Source organism: Tupaia chinensis, unplaced genomic scaffold, assembly GCF_000334495.1.
Source record: "Tupaia chinensis unplaced genomic scaffold, TupChi_1.0 Scaffold147312_1, whole genome shotgun sequence".
Classification (NCBI taxonomy): Eukaryota; Metazoa; Chordata; class Mammalia; order Scandentia; family Tupaiidae; genus Tupaia; species Tupaia belangeri.
Window position 1 is genome coordinate 3,392,085 of NW_006207163.1, and position 5,389 is coordinate 3,397,473.

The following is a 5,389-nucleotide window of genomic DNA, read 5'->3' on the forward strand; positions in this document are numbered from 1 at the left end:
CTACTCTCTATAATATCTCAGTTTATTTATTTTTTTCTGTTTCTCATTATTTTTTTCTTTTATTGATTATACATACTTATTCAACAAATGTAGTAACATTTGACAGATGGTTTCATTTGTTTGCTATCACACGAAGTCCTTTATAGTAAATACCAAGTTCATAGAGTGTATAGGACATATACATATACATATAAACATACACACAAATACATGTACATGCACATAATACATATACATACATTTATCAATCAATTGACCTACCCACAATTTAGAATTATAATGTACAAAAAAATTGGACCCTTTATTTGATGAAGTATTAAGAGACAAAGAGTAGTTAGGAGCAATAAATTCTGCACAACAAGGTGCTAGAGAGAAAGAGCATTGGCCAAGATATCTGGTGACACCCTGGGTCATCCTGTCCCAGCAGAGATTACTTCAGCTCAGGTCAATCAGCAGCAGTTGAACTTTATCTCCTACCTTCTCACTAACGTCATCTAGAAGCAAAACCTAAAACATCATATTCCTCTACAGAACAGATACCAAACAACCAATAAATAAATATAAAAAGGGGAGCAGAAGGAAAAAGAAGAAAGAAGGAAAAGAAAAGGAGGAGGAGAAGAAAAAAGGGGGAATAATGAGAAGGAGGAGAAAGATGAAGAAGAAAAAGAAGGAAGAAAAGAAGAAAAAAGGGAGGAGAGAAGGAGGAAGAGTAGAAAGAGGAAGAAGAGAAGTGCAAATAGACACATAATAGAAAATGAATGTAAGAATGAGCATGGAACCAAGAAGAACCAAAGATCTAAATGCCAGTAACATTATAAAAGAGAAGAGCTAATCATGTATCAAACCATTAGGACAGAGCCAAAAGAGGATTCACAGGACAAGAGAGAGCATGAAATGTTTTAGTTTTAACTAAGAAAGATAGACAAAGAGAAATTTTAAATATGTAATTGATACAGATAAAATCAGAATTAATTAAATACACAAAACAATCATATAAATGATTAATAAAAAGTCCTACTCTTTAGAAACACCATTATATTATCATAGTTATGACAATTGAGATTGTTAAAGAAAAACAGAATGAATACCAAGATATGATTAGCAGCAAAAGGGGAACATAACTGAAGATTTAAGGGAGAGAAATAAAATAATAAGTGAATACTGTGTTCAACTTCATGGCAATAAATTTGAGGTCATAGAGGAAGTAGTCACTTTTCAGGAGAATAAAATACACTTTTCTAAATCTGGCTCAAAACCAAGTGCATGTTCTCAAGAGATCGATAACTGTAGTAGATACAGAAGTGTGGTAAATTCTCTATCTATAAAGAAAAAGACAATGTATGGAAGTTTTAGGGAACATTTTAACAAGTATTCAAACACCAGATTACTCATCTCCATAAAATATTCTGAAGGAGATAAAACAAACAACAAACAATGGAGACCCATCCAGCAGTTGACAAAACTTTCAGATTTCTGATACAAATTTCTGTAAAATAAGCAGAGTGCCAACAAATTTACCAACCAACCAAGAAATAAATAAAACTATGAGTCAATCTCACCTATGATCATAAATTCACATATAAAAATAATTGCAAAAATAAAGATTATCAAAAGCAAATATACTAACAAAGGTATTATTTTTATGTAATCTTGTCCTTATTTCATGAGTATAAGGGTAAAATAATAATGATAAATACCCAATAAAATCACTAACAATTTAGTTAATTTTGCTACTAGCAGTATTCTGAGTTTAGGTTGATAATCAAACTCTTAAAATATATTAGGCTACAGGCATTGCTTACTCAGTTTTAAAAGAGAACAGCACAACTGGCATGGCCAGAACACAACACAGGTATTATTATCTTTTCCAACATAGCTTCTCATGTTCCATTCTTTTTATATGTAAGCTATTTTGAGGTCACAAGAGGTGAAGAAATCAAACTAACTCTTGAGTGGTCACATTTTATGTGTAACTAAGCAGGTGTATATGTGCTAGAAGTCACATAACTGCCTTCACGATATGTGACAAAAACTCATTTTCTGATAGAGCTGCATGATCTTAAAAACCTGTAACTCATCATGAAATAAACAATCTTGATAATGAAATATATCTAACTGGTCTAGGATATACTCCTTACCCATATTATAATTTGTCTTGAAGACAGTAATTTGTATTGAATCAAATATACTCCTAAAATTGCTTGAATTAATTTAGCAAGAAATGTTTAAGTAAATCATCATGTCCTTGAACATACTGGGCTGTTTCTTGTACTGTGTCCTCTATCTATCATCTATCTATCTATCTATCTATCTATCTATCTATCTATCTATCTATCTATCTAACTATGTATTTTAGGTTTTGCTATAGGGCACATGCACTCACTAGAGAGAACAGAGAGAGAGAAAGAGAGGGAGAAATCATCCCCCAGAAGGGATGCTCAGGCTGCAATCTCTTCTCCTCTCAGGATTTTAGGCATGCACACACATACACCTGGAATATATCAAATTGGACCTGAGACTCGAGTCATTCAGTCAGCCATTTGGGATCTAGCTACCTTAACCTCTACACCACCTGCCTACCCCTCCCCTCGTATCTTTTCTTTTCTTCTCCATTCTCCTTTCAGGATCTTGGGCATACATGCCCATGTGCCCAGAGTGAGTTTAAGCCACCAGGTCCAGGACTCGAACTGCGGCCGACTACATGGGAGTCCAGGAACATAGCCGTTAAGCCAACTGCTGGTTCCCCCTTGTATCTTTTCTTAAAAGTAGATATACTTGGGACCAGCACTTAGCGTAATGGCTATGTCACTGGACTCCCATGTAGTGGACTGCCGTTTGAGTTCTGGACCCGGTGGCTTAAAACTCACACAAGGCGCGTGTGCATGTGTGCCCAAGATCCCGAGAGGAGAATGGAGGAAAAGGGATTGTGGCATGGCCATCCCCCATGGGGGGTGATTTCTCACTTTCTGTCTCTCTGTTTCTCTCCATCTGTCTGGCGAGCGCACGTGCCCTATAGCAAAAACCTCTCAAAAAAAAAAAAAATAGTTGGTATACTTGGTGTCAGATCTGGGGCATACATGCACATGCGCCCAGTACATTTTATCGTCACAGAGGCTAGAATTCAAACAGCTCTGTCAGCCATATGGGATCTAGCTTCTTTAACTACTAGGTTCTTGAGATAGCCCTTTTACAATTTTCTCCGACAGAGCGTTATGAGAAAGTAAATTTAAAAAAAGAAAGTGTGACAAACATGGAAGACTAGAAAAGTTAAAAAGTGACCCATTATCATATAAGAGTGTTGAAAGGGGCTAGCAGGTGGCATAGTGGTTAAGGCACTGAACTTTCACATACTCAACTAAGGTTTGAGTCCCAGACCTGGTAGTCTGAAAATCACCTAGGTGTGTGTACATGTGTGCCCAAAATCCCAAGAGAGGAATAGAGGAGGAGGGATTGTGGGTGGTCACCCCCCCAGGGAGTGATTTCTCAATTTCCCTCTCTCTTTTTTTGGTGAACTCACATGTGTCCTATGTTGGTGGGGTGGGAACTAAAGAAAATTAAAGAAAAAAGAGTGTGGAGATATTTTGTTTTGGAGAAGCAAAATTTTGAAATAAACTTAAACATAAGACTATTGTTGGAAATTGTCATTTGTATTTTGAAAAATGAAATATATTATTGATGGGACAGATCTGTGTTCTAGTGCTTAAGGGAACTGGATTTCACACAACCAACCGCTTGATTTGAACTTCAGCTTCCAGTGATAAGAAAAACACATTGATGCATGTGCCTCTGCCCAAAATCCTAGGAGGATAGAGAACTGGAGGAGAAGGAATTACAATATGACCAAATCCCGTCTGGGGGTGCACTCTCTCTCTGTGTTTCTGTCTCTTTCTGGTGGATGCTCATATGCTCTGGAAATTTTTTTTTTAAACTCACTTTACGTAGTTTGACTGCTACTGATTGATAAATTTGTTAATAAAATTCTTAAGTTTCCTCAGTGATTTTGCTTTAGAAACCTTTCAGCATGCAGGAAATTTTAAAAGTATAGAATTAATTATCAGCATTTTTATTAATACATTTTTGTGATTATTTCAGTAATAGAGATTCACATTACAAATTAAAATAAGGTAAAATATTGTTTCCACCATGTTTCTGTAAATAGGTACACATAAAAGTAAAAATAAGTTTGTGGTCTGCACCATAAATACTCATAGTACTTAGCATTTCTATAACTTCTACACTTCTCAACAGCCTCTAGAAGTTAAATGATGTAACATTCTAGGAAAGAGCCTAAAGTTGTTCCTTCTATACCATGATCCTTAAGCACCCAATTCATTCTTTGCGCTCAACCCAACTAACTTTATTTTATTAATTGCACACATTTCTGCAGTGATGGGGACTGTTGGCCCCTCTATTTTGTTTTCTTTTGATCAGGAGGTGTTAGACTTTATTGCCTAAAGTGGTACCATTTGTTCTCTGTGAAATATGGTTAGCATCACCTTACTTTTTTATTAAGTGTATATTTATAACCTTTAGAAGCAAATGTACTCTATCCACATGGCTAGCGTTTATTGTTTTATGTTCTGCACGCAAAGCTGCTTTTCTTAATAATAAGAAACAGCTGTTGTAAGCACAACAATGAATGCAATGGGTCATACATACTTAAATTAGATACAAAGGGAGCCAAGCAGGGCTAAACTCTTTAATTCTGTCTCACTCTTCCATGATTGATGCACTCTAAAAGGAGCGGCTGTACGCTGTTGAGATTTAACAGATGCTCAAAGAACCCATTCCAGTGTACATTTGTTAGGCAGCTGTGTTATACACCAGCAGTGATTACAATGGGGAATCGAGGTTTCCATGACAGTGAGACCGACAGAACTTACACACAGTAAAACTAAAGGAAAATAATGGAAAATATTAGTGCAATCCACAAATGTAATCAATCATTTCCACAATATATGTGTGACTGTTACAAAGTTAGATAGCAGGACATTGACTTGTTTTTAACTTCAGCTTGTATAGATCAGTCATTTGATCTAAAGTTCAATTCTTTGCATAATAATTGACTTGTAGAACTCTGTGTGGTAGTGGGTACAAGACTTACAGAGCTATGTATATTTGGTGGGGGGGAACAAACGTAGAGTTCATGGCACGTAGTTCGTAAAGATAGCCCAAAATTTTGTTTCTATTTTAACGTCTATTTTTATGTATTCAAAAGTTATTTTTTGATTATATATTTTAAAGCTTAAATGTTCATCTTAAGACTGAAATAAAACAAAGTCATTATTGATTAACGTATTGTCTACTTTAGAAGGCAGCAATTATCTGTATGTAAAATAATATATGTGAAGGATTTACATGCCATAGTCCCAAAGAATTTACAATTGTG